We start from the raw sequence: 19,384 nt of genomic DNA on the forward strand, positions 1-19,384 counted from the left end.
CTGGCTCCTTTCTCCCCAAGTTGCATCTGGTTTAGATTCCCGTTAACAGATGCCCTGACTTCTAACTGCTCGTTTCTCCCTACAGCTCTGGACTCTGGATCCCTGCCTTACCCAGCCATGTGATGCGTGACTGATAAACCATAACTACCAGGAAACCTGCGTACACCAAACTTCACAAGTACTCACTCTCTTGACTCAAATGAAAGGAAAACAAAAAATAAGTATCTGAGAGAAGGAGATCCAGTAGCTGCCCTGTGGTACAGGAAGAGAGAAAACATCTTTTGTTTACCCACTTATTTTTCGCCATGGAGGTTCTGCCAAATTCAGTCATTCTGATGACCTTGGTGCTTGCCTGTCTCCCTGGCTAATCCCTTTTTCAGTTTATTTGTGTATTTTTTAGTAAATCCTGAAAACTGCTCTTATAGAGAATTTAAAGAGAAAGAAAATACAGTAATTATTGTAGTTCTAAGCAGTTGGAGGAGGGATTGGGGGCCAGGCGCAGACATGCCATGTGGAAGAGAAGCTGGAACAGTTCCCCCACCATGTGGAGCAGAGAAACTGGCAAAGCCACTTAAGGGGGGCAGGGAGGGAGGCAAGACTGCCATCAGGAGGAAGATGCTAATCCACAAAGCCCCATAAATCATGGCTCCAGAGGCTGCAGGCCTGCCAGTCATCAAAATAAAAACAAAAACAAAAGCAAAGTAAACCAAACTCATGTCAGGCTACTAGGCTGCAGCCGTTGCCGTCGAGAGAGAACTGTGCTGTTGTTTAATGCGAGACTTGAAATAGAAGTCCTAGGTGGACTGGAGCAGAAACAGACAGGGTTACTGTGAAAAGCGGGCTGTGTAGTTATTTCTAGAGCTTCACACACCAGACAAGAAAAGTCTGCTCACTTGCCTTCATTAAAGAACTGACTTCTTGGCCGAGCACCAGTGGCTCATGCCTGTAATCCCAGCACTTTGGGAGGCTAAGACAGGTGGATCACTTGAGGTCAGGAGTTTGAGACTAGCCTGGCCAACCTGGTGAAACCCCATCTCTACTAAACATACAAAAAATTAGCCAGGCATGGTGGCGCATGCCTGTAGTCCCAGCTACTCCTGAGGCTGAGGTGGGAGGATCCCTTGAGCCTGAGAGGCAGAGATTGCAGTGAGCCAAGATTGTGCCACTGCACTCCAGCCTGGGCAACAGAGCGAGACTCCATCTCAAAAAAAAACCAAAATGACTTCTCCACCAGCTAGCCACATTCTGCATGCACTTCCCAAAGTGCTTAAGTTTTGCTAAGAGTTTGTGCTTCTTTTTTCAAAACAAAGCCAGGAGAAGGGTTTCTGCAAGAACTGGCAGTGGGGGCTGATCAAGCTCTCCCAAGTGGGAGAAAAATGCCTAGAGAGGTAGCAAATTAAAAAAAAAAACAGGAAAATATTCTAAGTGACAGTAAAAATTAACTGAGATTCCTTGGGTAACTTTATAATGCAGGAACATAGAACAAGTAAGAGCTGCAGGAAACATTTGCTGAGTGGATTTTGTAGGAAGTTGAAGACTCCATCTTGAAGAATTCCAAGCATTACCAGCCCTGAGGGGAATGTGCCATGGTGCAAGAAGAGAAGAGAGGGATATGGGTAAGGGCATAAAAGCAATTCTGCAACCTTGGAAATGTGGAGAAAAAGCATCCAGAAGGCATCATTACCATCCTGAAGGGTTTAAACATTCAGATCCTTCCTAACTATGGCCGAGAGGGTGATACATTTGTACGCTTCCCATTCCAAAGTCTTTTCTCTTTGAAAACAAACATGCACTAGCTTCTTGCCCTCCCCGTGTCTCCACCACTGTTCCTTCTGTGGCCCACAGCCTCTATCCAGGTTTGTGCAATAACAGAAGGAAGAAGAGGCTTGAGGAGAAAGCCCAATGCTTTGATCTTCCAGAGACAGCACTGAGCTCCACTCCCCTGGGTGCCCATCACCTCTTCCTGCCCATTCAGAAAGTCCCATTGATCTTTAACTACTACTTTCCTCCGAGAAAAATAGGGTAAATGTCACTATCACCACTTCCTGGATGTTAAGGTCGAGGCCCTGAGAAATGTAGCAATTTGCTGCAAACATACCCAATCCAGCAGTGAACCTCCAAGAAATGCTGAGCAGCCAACATTGTAAATTCCAATTTATTGGGCCACTTTTCTGTAAAGACAGGCTCAATATCTCAGAAAAGTGCCTGCTAATTTATATAGGATGACTGAAGGCAGTGAGGAATACAGGCTTAAAGAAAACTTAAAAGAAGGAGATTTTAGGCACAATATCTCAAAGGGGACGAGGTAATGACAAGAATTATGTGTTTAAGAAAAGAATAGAAAAGAAAAACTGGGCCCTGGAATTTTAAAAAATGAAATACCAGAGTCTCAATTAGATAAGATTTTGAAGGCACCTAAGTATTAATAATAGCACTCTGGGGCAGAGGAAAAATAAATAAGAGAATAGTTGTAAATTTTTATCTGAGTCTAATCAGTGCATAATTAAATAAATACCTGGAAATATCTGCACTTATTTATTTATTTATACTCTCCCTTTTCCAAATATAATTTAAAGCAACTTATAAGAAAATAGAAAATACATTAAGATAAAATAAATATAAGGCAAACAAGGAAAATTAGACTCAGTGTGAATAAAGGTAGAGTAGCAAGACAGAGAAAGGGGAGAGTTTAGAACCCAAAATGTCAGTTGTGGGAGAAAGTGTTACAGAGTAGTTAAGAGCATTTGATGTCAGACAAAACAAGTTTTTAGTTCTTGCTCTGTTATCCTTCTGTGATCTTGGGTAAGTTTACTTAACCTGTTTAAGCCTGAGTTTTCTCCTCTATACAATGGAGATTTTAAAGAGCACTGATGTCATAGCCCTGCCATCAAGAACAAGCAAGAAAATTCTTATATTTACCAGGATGTCTATCAAATGGTGCTTTTAATAAATGAGCCCTTCTATTGTAACCTACTCATACAGTAAAGGGAGACCCCACATTGAATCTAAGCATTCCAGCAGCCAACAGATAATAAGGTTTACAGTAGATGCTGTAAATTAAATCCATTGTTCAGGAAAAGCATAATAATTTTTCCTGAATCTGAGACTAGGCAAGTAAGTTTCTCTCATGGACCTTAACAACAAAACATGAGTTTACTTTAAAACTCATGTTTTTACTATAAACTCATGTGTTTCCTTATAGTAAACACAGTAATGAGCTACCAAAGGATTTAAAAAAAAAATTTTTAATATCACTTCTCAGGCCAGGTGTGTTGGCTTACACCTGTAATCCCAGCACTTTGGGAGTCCAAGGTGGGCAGATCGCTCGAGCTCAGAAGTTCAAGATCAGCCTGGGCAGTAGGGTGAAACCCAGTCTGTACCAAAAATACAAAAAATTAGCCGGGAGTAGTGGCACACACCTGTAGTCCCAACTACTGGGAAGCTGAGATGGGAGGATCACTTGAGCCCAGGAGGTAGAGGTTGTAGTGACCCAAGATCGCACCACTGCAGTCCAGCCTGGGCAACAGAGCAAGACCCCGTCTCGAAAAAATAAATAAATAAATAAATAAATAAATAAATAAATAAATAAATCTCACTTCTCATTATAAACTTCCAGTTTTATGCTAAAACACAGGTAAAATAAGGCAGTCATTCAAAGGCCTCATGACATGTGATTCAGCTACAGAGTTCTCCACTGGTCCCTTTTATAATATAGATTTTAGAGTTTCAGGAAGGTTTTCTCGTTGGTTTGGTTTGGATTTTAACATAAGGTCCTTGGACCCTGAGCTGTTTGGACTTCTAATTATTTCTGAACTTGCTGATGTTAGATGCAAAATCTGGGGTGGGGAGGAGGGGATAGGGAGGAGGGGGTGGGGGTGTGAATATGTATATTTTTCAAGGAGATTATCCATATTTTTCATCAGATTTCAATGGAGTCTGTGACCCAATATGTCAAGACCCAGTTTCCTAGATTAATGGATAGAATATATATGCCGCAAGTATATGATTCAATTATTTTGGCCAACCTCAGATAGGTAGAAACATGTTTGAAATTAAAACACTACACACAGGCCAGGCACCGGTGGCTCACACCTGTAATCCCAACACTTTGGGAGGCTGAGGTGAGCAGATCATTTGAAGTCAGGAGTTTTGAGACTAGCCTGGCCAACATGGTGAAACCCTGTCTCTACTAAAAATACAAAAATTAGCCAGGCATGGTGGCAAGCTTACCCTTCCTTTTCCCCATTCCTGCCCCATCCCAACAGCCTAGTGTCCTTCCAGTGCATGTATCAGGAAAATTAGCCTAGTGTCCTTCCAGTGCACATATCAGGAAAATTCCAGGTGGCTTTTCCTTCTCCTACAGCTATGGCCACCTACTTACCTCCTCCTCTTCCCAGTCCCTCTAGGATTCTCCTCTACCCATACAGATCAGCTTTGGGTGCTCCTGTGGACTTCCACGATACCTTGGAAGCTTCATGCTCATAGCATTTATGACACTGTCTCAGAGCAAATGTTATTGATTATCTACTATGTGCCATGTGCCAGACACTGAACAAGAGGCTGCTTGTAACACAGTGAATTAGATATCTGTTTCCTGCCCACATGAAGTTTACAGAATAGAGTTTTTTTTACTTGTTTATGTTTTTTCTAGATCTACTGTCTCCAAATTATTTTTATCTCACACTGAAACCAATAAATACATTTGAATTCATTTTTCCAATAGTGTGCTAATAGATTTCAGTTTGTTTAAAAATTGGAGAAAAAAGGAAGAAAGAAAAGAAAAAATTGCTTTATGCACTTGAGAGCAAAAAGGTTTTACATTGAGGACAAAGTAATTGAATGTACTTTAAAAACTATTGGTGTAACTCTTTGTAGTTTAGTAATTTTCTGGATTTAGAAATGGTTTTAAAAGGTTTTAAGTTACCTTCATTTCAATACAAAACTTGTGTGTTTTCATTTCTATTACAGCTGAAAATTTACTTTGCATGGTCCTTATATGCAAAAGAAGTATCTTACTGCTTGACTTGCTTTTTCAATCTTATAAGTCAACTACACAAAAGTTTCTGTTATTAAAATTTGCCTAATCATATCAATTTTCCCTATCAACCAAATATTTCTGGTCCTTCTAAGTAGTAGGATTGCACTTCCCCTCAATCTTGGAATCTGAAATGTCCATATGACTTCTTTTGCCCAAAGAAATCTGAACAGAAGTGACACGTGTTACTTGTGAGCAGAAGCTTTAAGAACCAGAGCACAACACAGTACTGCTCACTTTCCCTCTGCCATCAAGACCACCAATGATTCAGGCAGTGGCTGCTGCTTTGGCCTGTGCCCATGAGTTATGAATGAGAAGTATCAAAGCAAAGTAAGCCTTTGTTATCTGAGGCCATCGAGGTCCAGGAATTGTTTATTGCAGCATAATTTTTCTATCCTGTTGGATTAGATGCTAGGATTCAAGTGGCCAGTTATTAAGCAATTGTCCTTTAGTTAAAACCTACTGCTCTAAACTATGTTTTGTGATGCTGGGCCTAGAGATCCTGAGATTTCCTTTCTTCTTTCCAGGTTGGCTCCCTGTTAGGTTCTGCCAGTATGATAGATACCGAAAGACTGGAAGGTGGGAGTGTAAGGGGTAGGGGTGAGAGTGTTTCCTTCCTGTTTGCCCACTTTTCTGTCAGCATATCCACTGTCTCACAAAGATCCAGGTTTCAATATCACAGGGACTCTCTTTCAAGTTTCCATGTTCCAATAAATAACCCTAACGTCATCTCTTTGTTTCCTCAGTCTGACGGGTCATGGCTGCTTTTTGGAGTTACAAACATTGCATTACCTCAACTATTACTTTCCGCTTTTTTTCAGTTGCACAAATCTGTAAAACTAATTCCCCATATTAAATTCTCTCCATTAACATAACTGTTATAGTTTCTGTTTTCCTGTTTGGACTCTGACTGCTACACAGAGAAATCTCATTACATGTGAATAAATTTACTTTGATCTGTTCTTTACCCATTTTGCTCCATGTTTCTCAACAACAGGAAACTGAGCCAGTGAGTTCATCTGTTCCTACCATTTTGGTGAAGAAAATTGCTAAGTCCATATGGAGCAAGCACTACATGCAAGGCAATGGGTCGAGGAGTTAGGTGTTCGGGGGACATTTCACACTGAGTCAAGACCTGCAGCTTTGATTTCTAAATAGTTCAGAAGTTAGCTAACATGGCTTTGGTTTTGTTTGTTGTTATTGTTGTTGTTGTTTGAGATGGAGTTCCGCTCTTGTCGCCCCGGCTGGAGCGCAATGGCGAGATCTCGGCTCACCACAACCTCTGCCTCCTGTCAAGCGAGTCTCCTGCCTCAGCCTCCCGAGTAGCTAGGATTACAGGCATATGCCACCACGCCCTGCTAATTTTGTATTTTTAATAGAGACGGGGTTTCTCCATGTCAGTCAGGCTGCTCTCGAACTCTTGACCTCAAGTGATCTGCCCATCTCGGCCTCCCAAAGTGCTGGAATTACAGGCATGAGCCACCGCGCCCGGCCTGGTTTGGTTTTTAAAACTAGGCTCTTTAAGGAAAAAAATTTAAAAATGTCTTCTACTTGGAACAAAACCTATTCCCAGGTTGTCCCTTAAAGAAAATCCTCTGCCTCCTCAATTTACTGTTTGACTCAATTGAAAGCATCAGCAAAGTAATGAAAATGTAAAGTATTTGCTTCTCAATGTACAAGGACAGAAAATCATTTGATTTAAATAACAGGGAATTCTAATTCCTAGCAAAAAACTCAGTCAAGCTGTTGGGTGGTGTTTCCACTGCCTTTATTACACAGGTGTAGCTTAACAAGATGATCCCCCTTTTCCCATCACGTTTGCTGCTGACTGTTCTTTGTCTGGTCCCAAAATACAAAATGCCACCTATATGATATAGAAAGTAAGTGTGGTTTTTTTAACCAGCAACTGATAGCATAGCTATTAAAAAGCCACTCGTCAGGAAATTGAAGCTCAGAATTCTAACAAGTGGCTTGTTAGTGAGGAATGTCCTGCCTGAAGTATGGAGCAGGCTTGTCACTTTTTACCCCATCCTCTGAGGATAATAAGTAAGGAGGACAAAATGAGTGCAGCCCTCCTGGGTCTCCCCTTAAGAGTTTAAAAGCAAAATATTGATTTTGAGTTACCCTGCTTCAACTCAGCTCTGCTCTCATGATATTTTTATTCCCTTGTAGATTCCTGGGTCCATTTGTTGCAGATTTAAAAAAGTAAATCACTGGTGAATCTGCGGTGTGTCCCTGTAACATTTCTGCACCTAAAAATATGGTCAATTGACACCTTAAAGGTTTCCAAGCAGCTCTAACTCTTAGTGACATCTCTAGTTGCATCCCTAGTATGTTCAAAACAGATAAAGTGGATGAATTGATTTTAGTTGTATAAAACCCTTTACAAAATCTCTTTGTGGCCATCTATGCAGTCTCTTGATGATTTATAAAGGATTTGCTTATGACACGAATGTGATCTTCTACTCTTCTCCGTTTTGTTTTTCAACGAGATCCACAGTGAATTTCCTGAGGCCAACAGATCAAAAGCAGAAAATTCTTAGGTACCCAGTGAAAGCCAGAGTCTTTACTAATTTGTATTAAGAGACATTAGAATTCTGATTCATATTATTATCAATACTAGTATTATCATCAAAAAAGCCTTAAATTGGAGCAATTAGGATTCTTAAATTCTAGTTGCAACTTTAAAATGGCCTTTTGAGCTTTCTACTGTCATATAAAGTTGTTAACTAAATTCTGACCAGTGAAAGCTAAGAAAAATAGCATGTTAACGGTCATTCTAAATGATGTTTAGCCACTCTTCTTTCTAAGGAACAAATAATAAAGAATTTACATTAGGGGATAAGTCTACATTCTGAGTCTTCATTTAAATTTCTCAGAATTTCCTAACATTATCAATAGTTTCATATGCATCCACAGGAGTGAACTCCTTTTTATCCTGGACTCTTCTATGCAGATAAGGAGCCATTTATATCTAACAGAATGGATCTCAGCTTTCACATCTGCAAAGAGAGGTTTTAGAAGTCTCCAAAATCTCCTGATTTTTAAACTCCGGATGTAGATGATTGCTCTTGGCTGTGCCATAGAGATGCCAAATGACCTTGATTAATTTACTTTCACTCCAGATTTTATACCTCTGGATCTCCCTTTATAAAATAAATGTTAACATATTCCTACGAGACAAATATTTCTCCATAGAGATGTTACTAAAGTCAATAACATGTATTGAGACAATTATGCAATGGTCTGTGGATAAAGAAATGAACAAGACACAGATCATATTGAGACACAAACAAAGAAACCAGTGGCCAAAACACAAGACATATAAAGAGAGAAACAGAGGGGACCCCAGGGTGTCTGGAGATGTCAGTAAAGGCTTCCTACGAGATAATATTTGAGCCAAATATTGAACAATGGGTAGAAGTGAATCAAGTGGAAGGAGGGTATATTAATTTCCTCGGGCTGCCATAACAAAGTACCACAAACTGGGTAGCTCAGGGCAATAGAAATGTATTGTCTGACAATGCTGGATGCCAGAATTCCAAAATAGAGGTATCAGCATGGCCATGTTCTCTCTATAGGCTCTAGGGGAGAATCTGTCGCAGAGCTTTCTCCTAGTTCCTGGTAGTTCCTTAGCTTGTGGCAGCATAACTCCAGTCTTCACATGGCAGTCTTCCGTGTGCTTACCCTGATGTCCAAACTTCTCATTTTTATAAGGACACCAGTCATATTGAATTAGAGGCTTATGATACTTTGGTGTGACCTCATCTTAACTAATTACATCTACAATGACACTATTTCCAAATATAGTCACATTCTGAAGTACTGGGAATTAGGACTTAAACAAATGAATTGGGTAGCAGGGTGGGACACAATTCAGCCCCAAAACAGGGAGGGACAGGTCAGCTAGGCAGAGTAAATGCCTATATAGCCACTGAAGAAGGATGCCACAGCAAGGCTGAAGTGTTTGTTGGAGAAAGAAATGAGTCAGAGGACAGAGGGCCTTATGGGGCAGCCAAACACTCTGATTTTTATCCTGAAGATCATGAGATGCCACTGGAAGGTTTGAGTCAGGGGAGTGGCATAATCAAGTTTGCTGATTTAAAAACAGATGCTGGCTTCAGTGTGGAGGATTGATTGAGACAGACAGGGAGACAATTAGAGCTTTTAGCAAAATTTGAGGGCAAAAAATATGGTAGCTCATGACTATCTTATGAACTATTAGCGTGGTTATTGAATTAATAACATTTCCTCATCAGGACTGATTCCCTAGAAAAGGGATTACTTTCAAAATCAGGGCTTGCTGAGGTCTTCTTTTTTTTTTCAGAGGCAGGATCTCACCCTGTGGCCCAGGCTAAAGTGCAATGGCACAATCATATCTCACTGTAGCCTCCAACTCCTGGGCTCCAGCTATCCTCCCACTGCAGCCTACTAAGCAGCTGGGACTACCGGTGCACACCATCACTTTAAACTTCACAGAAGACTTAAAATATGCCTGACGTGATATGATACTAGTTATGAGGATGCCTATCATAATTTAGACACAGATATATTTATCATACCCTATCTCTGTCATAAATAACTATGTCTAAATTGTAATACACATAAATATGTTGAGAAGGCAATGTTACATAAATTAAACAGAGAACAAAATTAATTAGAGAGAAAATAAAAGTCAAATACGAAAGCGGTATGCATTGCTAAAAGTAAAAAATTCTGGAAGAAGTGGTACTTTGTATGGGTCTTAAAAGACAATTAGAATTTAGATGAAAATAAACTGAGCTTGTGTTTTGATATTCCCTTTCAAACCAAGTTATTCCTTTCTTCAACTACTGTGGAAGAAACTTAGAACACTTTAACAATGATTAGATTGGGAATGAAAGAGCAATAATAGACATGCATTGTGAAACTCTTCATTTACAAAATTGCTTTAAATTTTCTTAACTCCCTGTGAGAAGACCTAAAGTGCCCTGACTCCAATTTTAACACATTGGTAACTAGCGATTCTATGGTGAAAAGCCAGAAATCTTCTCCCAAAAATATATACAGCATTGGATGTCAGCACTCCGGCAAGTAGATCATGTCAATGTATTTCTGTGCCATCCTGAACTTGTTTCTAATCCAAAAAGAAAGTGATTCATTTTTGCCCTTTAGGAAACAGGAGCAATTTTCATATTGTGAAATTTTGGCAAAGGTCTCCTCTTCACAATAGGCGAAGGGGAGAAAGCTGCATTTGGTACCATCTGTCAATTACAAATCCTTCAAAACTAGCAATGACACAGAAATAAAATATGTAGTATGAATGTGGACAATACAATATACATGTACAATCGTGTTAGGAAGAATTGTCTTCATATAGCTCACATCCTTCTTTCTTAAGACATTAAACATTTTATACTCCCTATGTATCCTATTACTTCCTTTTTGGCATTATTAAGATTAAAATACTTTGATAACTTTGTAACTCTGTTTTCCTGACATGACTCAATTATCATTAAATAATACTTATCAATAAATAATAATCTAATAAAATGTTAGAGTCTAAAATACAATAGTGTGGACTATAATATGATTTCTTTATTATGTAGTAACCCCATGGGAAAACCAACACACTAATTAGGATGCTTCTAGCTGTAAGCCACAGAACTCCAACTAACTGTGGTATAAAATAAATAACCAGTATGTTGAGCAATGAGACCGTAAGGCATGTAATTAGACAGTACCTTTATTTAAAGGTATTTTAGTCTCTTATTAAGATGTATTCAATATGGAAACTTCTGTTCGTGCCACTGGATGAAAACTCAGATACTCAGGCACTCATGATATTTCTAACAACTCTTAGGCTAGACTAATAGACAGTAGATAGATAGATACATTAATATATACATACATACATAGATGATAGATAAATGGTTTAGAGTCATTTAAGTTTGAAAACTTGTTCAAGCTTCATAATTAAACATTTCCCACCCTAGATAATAATCACAGCTTTGAATATGATTTTAAGTTATGACATTCTCCCTTCCTAATGCTGGGGGCTTCTGAAAGCAGGAACCTGGAGAAAGGGCACAAACTGCTGTCCTTCCTCCTCTTTCATCTCCGTCCCTCCTTCTTCATCCTACTGATCATGCTTGTTGACTCTCTTCAGGGCCAAACCAACCTGAGCAGCTGGGAGAGAAGATGGTAAAGGAAAAGAGAAAAATTCTTACTTGACTGGCACTGTGACTGTTACTGTCACATGATTACATGAGATCTGACCAACGATGAAAAGTGAGTCTTCTTCTTGGGAATTTTCATAGTTTATTCAGAAACCACCAATGAAAACAGGCACTTCCTATGATGCGGGTGAAGCATTTTCCTCTCCCTCTGACCATTTTTCTCTGCTTCAGAGTTTTTCATCAGCCATTCCTCACGGTCTCTCTCAGCTGTGGTCCCACTGCCCTTCTAGATGGCCCTCACTTGGACAGATTTAGAATGGCCCCAGACTCCAAGTTATCACCTATAGCTCACCCCCTCCCACTGCCACTCCCTATCTCTTTCTCTCTCTCTCTTGTATAACCCACATCTAATCTTTGGTGTTTCAGTCCATTCAGACTGCTATAAGAAAGTACCATAAACTGGGTGGCTTGGGGCTGGGTGTGGTGGCTCATGCTGCAATCCCAGCACTTTGGGGAGCCGAGATGGGAGACTCACTTGAGGCTAGGAGTTCAATACCAGCCTGGGCAACATGTGAGACCCCATCTCCACAAAAAAAAAAAAAAAATTAATAAAAAAATAATTTTTTTAAAAAATGGGTGGCTTGTAAACAGTAGGAGTTTATTGCTCACAGTTCTGGAGTCTGGAAAGTCCAAGATCACGTTGCCAGCAGATTCAGCATCTGCTGAAGGCCTGTTCCTCATAGATGGCTTTTCATGATGCATCCCCCTCCATCTCCTGTAGAAGAGGAAAAACAGCTTCCCTCAGGCTTCTTTTAAAAGGGTATTCATCCTATCCACATGGGTTTTGCTCTCATGATGTAATCACCTTTCAAAGGCCCTACTTCTTAATATCATCACCTTGGGGGGTTAGGTTTTAACATATGAATTTTAGAGGGTCACAGACATTCAGACCATAGCACTTGGGAGAGTCTCACTCTTCCTTTTGCCCCAAAATCTCTGTGACTACAGGCCCGTGCCAACCCTGACCACCTCTACTGTGTGGCTCATCTCTCACATTTTCAATTGTCCTATCAGGAGCAGCCACTGGCCTTCTGTTCCCCTCACTGCAGGGGACACGTGCCGAGATCTTCTTAAAGACCCTTTATATTGACTAGAGGTAAAGGAGGAAGCAATATTTATCCCTTCTCTTTAGGAAATATATTTCACTAACCCTATATATCCATGATATGTAAGGGGTTCAAGAACTTATAATCAGATCTTGACCACCTGCTTTGAAAATTGTTTTCAGGCCATAACTGAAACTGAAGAGGAAAAAGTTCCATTTAATGCCCTTAAACCTCATACAAAATGGAGACTGGAAGGAGAAATTCCAGGTTTGGTTAATTCAGTCGTTGAACAATGTCAGTGCTCTTACTGTTTCTCTGTGATCCTCCAGTTTTCTCTTCTTATGGTCATAAAAAAGCCACTGCAGGGTCAAACATCATGTCTACATTTGAAAACAGCTAAAGACAAGAAGGGAAAAGTACCCGTCCTGTGTCTGTCTTTATAGCCAGGAAAAATTTCTCAGAAATTCTCAATAAGCCTTTTCTTAATATCTTGAAATGCAGAGCTGCTTCACATGCCCACACCTATAGCAATCTCTAACAAGAGGAATGGAATGACTGCATTTGGCTTAAACTAGTTGCCTCCCTTAAGAAAATGTGGCACATATACACCATGGAATACTATGCAGACATAAAAAAGGATGAGTTCATGTCCTTTGCAGGGACATGGATGAAGCTGGAAACCATCATTCTCAGCAAATTATCACAAGATCAGAAAACAAAACACCACATGTTCTCACTCATAAATGGGAGTTGAACAATAACAACACATGGACACAGGGAAAGGAACATCACACACGGGGGCCTGTAGGGGATGGGGGGCTAGGGGAGGGATAACATTAGGAGAAATACCTAATGTAGGTGATGGGTTGATCGGTGCAGCAAACCATCATGGCACGTGTATACATATGTAACAAAACTAAACATTCTGCACATGTAACCCAGAACTTAAAGTATAATAAATAAATAAATAAATAAATAAATCTAGTTTCCTCCCAAGAAGTATGAGCACCCTGGGTCCAGGACCTAAAATACGATACACTGGAGTACAAGAGGAAAATATTAGTGCCACCTCAATATTTCTTATCCCTGACTTTTTAAACTTTAGTATTTGGGTTCTTATTTTATTTTATTTTAAGATGGAGTCTCGCTCTGTCACCCAGGCTGGAGTGCAGTGGTGCGATCTCGGCACACGGCAACCTCTGCCTCCCAGGTTCATATCTTGAAATAACTATTTTTTATTTTCCTAGCCTGCCCCACCCTACCCTCCCCAACCACCCCATTCCCCACCCACCACCATGTCCTCAGCTTCTCAATGTCATACTTTTGGTTACTCCAGTAGTTGTTTGTTTTTTGTTTGTTTTGTTTTGTTTTGAGGCAGAGTATCACTCTATTGTCCAGGCTGGAGTGCAATGGCGCAGTCTCAGCTCACTGCAACCTCCACCTCCTGGGCTCAAGCCATTCTCCTGCCCTCAGCCTCTCGAGTAGCTGGGATTATAGGTGTGTGCCACCACGCCCAGCTAGTTTCTGTATTTTTAGTAGAGACGAGGTTTCACCATGTGGGCCAGGCTGGTCTCAAACTCCTAACCTCAGGTGATCTGCCTGCCTTGGCCTCCCAAAGTGCTGGGATTACAGGCGTGAGCCACTGTGCCCAGCCTGAAAGGCTATATCTTTACAAGTAAATAATAGTTTAAATGTCCATCATCTAATAGTTATATTTTGCCCATTGTTCATTGTGAGGATAAGAATAAAACCGAGGTATGTCTTCTGTGGTTCTTTCTCTATGCTTTGTATCAATAAAGCTTTTAATAGGAAAGAAATAAGAGTTTAATAGTGATTCTAAATGAATAAATGGCTTTACTGTTCTGAGAGTAACATCTGAGAATCTTCAAAAGAAAAATAGTTGGCCACTTTCCTCAAGTTTAGACAGAAAAATCTGAGAGCAATGTCACCATTTTCATAAATTTGGGGTACTTATTATCCTCTTTCCCATAAGCATTTTGTATTAATGTGTATACAATGAACTCCTACATACAGGCAGTTAGTTAAAAGTATTTTGTCAGCCAGGCACAGTGGCTCACTCCTGTAATCCCAGCACTTTGGGAGGCTGAGGCTGGTGGATCACCTGAGGTCGAGAGTTCGAGACTAGCCTGACCAACATGGTGAAACCCCATCTGTACTAAAAATACAAAATTAGCCGAGCATGGTGGCACATGCCTGTAATCCCAACTACTCGGGAGGCTGAGGCAGGAGAATCGCTTGAGCCAGGGAGGCAGAGGTTGCGGTGAGCCAAGATCGCGCCATTGCACTGTAGCCTGAGCAACAAGAGCAAAACTCCATGTAAAAAAAAAAAAAGTTTTTTGTCCTTCCTAGACAAACAGACCATACTGGCAACAGTGTTACCTCCCAAATTTACAAGTAAAGTACAGTGATTAAAGTGACATCTGTTCCCCCCATCTTCTTTTTTTCCCCTACAGACAAGGTCTTGCTCTGTTGCACAGGCTAGAATGCAGTAGTTTTATCATAGCTCACTGTAACCACGAACTCCTGGGCTCAAGCCATCCTCCCACCTCAGCTGCTTGAATAGCTAGAATTATAGGCACGCTTCACCATGCTTAGCTGTTTTCTGGGTTTTTTGTTTGTCTGTTTGTTTGTTTTGAGATAGGGTCTCTCTATGTTGCCCAGGCTGGTCTTGAACTCTTGGCCTCAAGTAACCCTCCCTCTTCATAGTTCCAAACCACTGAGATTACAAGCATGAGCCACTGTGCCCAGCCTCATCCCTCTTCTTGAGAGTCACAAGTTTAATTGTTATGTTCAGCAATGATAACACTAGACCTTTAAAGAACTAGGCATGTAAAATCAATAAGCAACAATTAATCCATAAGTAATAATTATTTTATTTAACGAAAACATTACCTCTTTCTAGATAACATTTTTAAAGTGGGATTTTTTCTTTGACATTAAATTATCTTGCTTTTGTTGTTGCCTTGGTTGGCTAGGTTTGTATTACCAGTAATGATTGCAGAGTGACAATATTAGAGAACCAACAGATTCAATACCCCTTCAAGTCATGGACCTAACCTTATTAGCCTTGGTATTCTCAGGGCTAGCACACAGCCTGGCATATAGGAAGTCCTTCACAAATTTGTGTTAAATGAGGGGACCTACCACTGTTTAAATGGTTCAATCCCAGAAAAATCTCCTAGAATTCAAACTTGAATTCTGTTTTACAGTTTACTTAGTGCCATATGTACAAAGACCTTCCTTTTATGTTGTTTAACGTAATGAACACAGGCAACCAAAGAAGGGACTCAAGACTGACTCACTGAGTAATCCCTGGAAATATATAGTTTTGAGGTCCTATTGAATTGGACATTCTAACTGACAGTGAAATCAAGTTTTTTAAACTTCCTCATGCTTCCAGCTCAATCAGCTTCCTTGGAACTTTTATTTTTGGTTTTAGTTCTTCTACTTCCTATATCTTACACACATACACACACAAGCAGACATATCCTATTGGTTCTCTTTCTGTGGAAAACCCTGAGTACTACAGAAGATAAAAGAAAAATATCACCTGTAAAACTTTTCTGGAAAAATTCGTATAATACCATAATGTCGGCATGCAAAAGAGGTTGGAAGCGCAGAGGACAGTACACAGAAAGACTGGCATTGAGATCAGAATTCATGTAATTATAAATAATGGCAAATCATGATAGCAATTGGAGTTATGAAATGAGTCTTAAATATTCTTTTTTTTTAAGGGAAAACGACATAATGAAAAGCATAAGAATATAACATTGATGTAATGGACTTGTACCTAAATCTCAAAGACTACTGTCAAAAATTCAAAAGTGAAAGTCAGTGAAGCGCATGAATTTATTTACCCAATCAATTTATATTTATCAAATATCTGCTATGTCTGAGGTTCTGTGCCCAACATTGAGGATACAGCAGTAAATGATACAGACAATATTGATTCTGTCATGATGCTTACATTCTAGCTGGTTCATGTCTTCACAGTAGAGATCTATACATGCTGTTTTGTTTCTTAGGCTGGAAATTTCTTTAGGCTCATTATATTGTTTAAATCCATTAAAAAATAATTATTAATGAAAGAGCTGGCCAGGCGCGGTGGCTCACGCCTGTAATCCCAGCACTTTGGGAGGCGAAGGCAGGCGGATCATGAAGTCAGGAGATCGAGACCATCCTGGCTAACATGGTGAAACCCCGTCTCTACGAAAAATAGAAAAAATTAGCCGGGCGCCGTGGCGGGTGCCTATAGTCCCAGCTACTTGGGAGGCTGAGGCAGGAGAATGGCGTGAACCCGGGAGGCAGAGCTTGCAGCGAGCCAAGATATCACCACTGCACTCCAGCCTGGGCGAAAGAGTGAGACTCTGTCTCAAAAAAAAAAAAAAAAAAAGAAAGAGCTATATTTTCAGAAATACAAATAAAGTACAGAAAGAGAGAAAGGGAAACAAAAAATATAGACTATATAACAAAAAAGGCAACAAGAAAGAAGTAAAAACATAAAATAAGATGGCAGGATTAAGACTGAACATAAAACATGACTGACTATATTACTATGTAAAATAGATTACTATCATACACAACTTTGGCATAACTCTCTGCTAAAACAGTTGACAATCTGATAATTAAATAGACCAATATAAATGGAAGAAAAAAATTTTTAATATGCTGAGAGTATTTCTAGGCCCTATTCATTTCGCACACAAAGTCTTATGGAAGTGATACTTATATTTAAGTCATTTCATAGAAAATAAAACAAATTTCCCAAATTATTTTTACAAAATTAGCACACAATTGCTATCAAAACCTAACTAAGAGAAAATAGACCTTATAAATAGTGATGTAGGCTGGGTGTGGTGGCTGACACCTGTATTCCCAGCACTTTGGGAGGCCGAGGCAGGAGGACTATCTGAGGTCAGGAATTTGAGACCAGTCTGGCCAACATAGTGAAACCGTGTCTCTACTAAAAATACAGAAAATTAGCCAGGCATGGTGATGCATGCCTGTGATCCCAGCTACTCGGGAGACTAAGGCAGGAAAATCGTTTGAACTCTGGAGGCAGAAGTTGCAGTGAGCGGAGATAGTGCCACTGTACTCCAGCAGAGTGAAACTCAGTCACAATAATAATAATAATAATAATTCATTTGAACAAATAGATTTTATATTTTTAAAAATGCAACATTATCCACTTTGGGAGGCTGAGGTGGGTGGATCAATTGAGGTCAGGAGTTCAATAACAGCCTGACCAACATGGTGAAACCCCGTCTCTACTAAAAATACAATAATTAGCCGGGTGTGGTGACACGTGCCTGTAATCCCAGCTACTCAAGAGGCTGAGGCAGGAGAATCACTTGAACCCCAGGAGGCGGAAATTGCAGTGAGCTGAAATCACACCACTGCCCTCTAGCCTGGGCGACAGAGCTAGATTCCGTCTCAAAAAAAAAAAAAAAACATTATCTCAGATAAAATAAGAATAAATTGTGAATTCTTTAATTTCGTATATGTCCACGAAATACATACACTACATATATATTTTCAAAGGAATTCATATGTATTTTAAATACATATATATATGTGTGTATATATATATATATATATATATTTTTTTTTTTTTTTTGAGACAGAGTCTTACTTTGTCACCCAGGCTGGAGTGCAGTGTCGTGATCTGGGCTCACTGCAACCTCCACCTCCTGGGTTCAAGTGATTCTCCTGCCTCAGCCTCTTGAGTAGCTGGGATTACAGGCATGTGCCACCACAACAAGGTGATTATTGTATTTTTAGTAGAGACGGGGTTTTACCATATTGGTCAGGCTGGTCTTGAACTTCTGACCTCATGATCTGCCTGCCTCAGCCTCCCAAAGTGCTGGGATTACAGGCATGAGCCACTGCACCTGGCCCAATTACCTATATTTTATAGATGTGTGTGTGTGTGTGTGTGTGTGTGTGTGTGTGTGTGCACATATTCAAAATTTAGCACCAGGCTAGATGATTTAACACTAGAAGCATTCCCACTAAAGTCAGGTACAAGAGGAGGATATTAGCAGCAGCAGTGCTATAGTATAAATATTTGCATGCTCCCTAAATTTATATATGTTAAAACCTAGTCCACAACATAATGGTGATATTAGGGGTGGAACATTTGGGAGGTAATTAGTTCATGAGGGTGGAGCCCAGATGAAGGGGATTAGTGTTTACAGAAGAGGCCCCAGAGAGCTGTCTTGTTTCTTTCTACCATGTGAGGACAAATGGAGCCTACCTTAGAAGGCACCATTCATGAACCAGATATCAGACCCTCAGGAGATACTGAGTCTGCTGATCCCTTGACCTTGGACTTCCTAGCCTTCAGAACTGTGAGCAATACATTTCCATTGTCTATAGGCTACCCAATTTATGGTATTTTATTATAGCAGACCAAACAGACTAACATAAGCACTGTGATTTCACATTGATTTTGAGTGATGGTTCAATATTCAAGAATTAAGTGAAAAAACTAAGAAAATTATCATACCCTATGGATCGTATCTTAGGAAAATGTTCATATCCAAGCAGGTGATGTTATAAAAGAATAATCAAGTGCAAAGCTACTCAAAGTCAAAAGAAAACTCAGATAGGTAGTCATTAACTTTTTTTTTTCCAGCCGTGATCTCACTCTGTCGCCCAAGCTGGAGTACAGTGGCGCAACCTTTGCTCCCTTTGCTCACTACAAGCTCCTCCTCCCCTTCCGGGTTCAAGTGATCCTCCCACCTCAGCCTCTGGAGTAGCTGGGACCACAAGTGCACACCACCATGTCTGGCTAATTTTTGTATTTTTAGTAGAGATGGGGTTTTGCTATGTTGTCCCGGCTGATCTCCATCTGCCTCGGCCTCCCAAAGTGCTGGGATTACAGGCGTGAGCCGCTGCGCCCAGCCACAAGATTTTTTTTTTTTCATCGATAGCTTTACTATAACAAACAATATACCATTTAAGTCTGGGCGAGGTGGTTCAGGCCTGTAATCCTAACACTTTGAGAGGCCAAGGTATGAGTATCACTTAAGCCCAGGAGTTCAAGACCAGCTTAGGCA

Source organism: Hylobates moloch, unplaced genomic scaffold (genome assembly GCF_009828535.3).
Source record: "Hylobates moloch isolate HMO894 unplaced genomic scaffold, HMol_V3 SCAFFOLD_8, whole genome shotgun sequence".
NCBI classification, from domain to species: Eukaryota; Metazoa; Chordata; class Mammalia; order Primates; family Hylobatidae; genus Hylobates; species Hylobates moloch.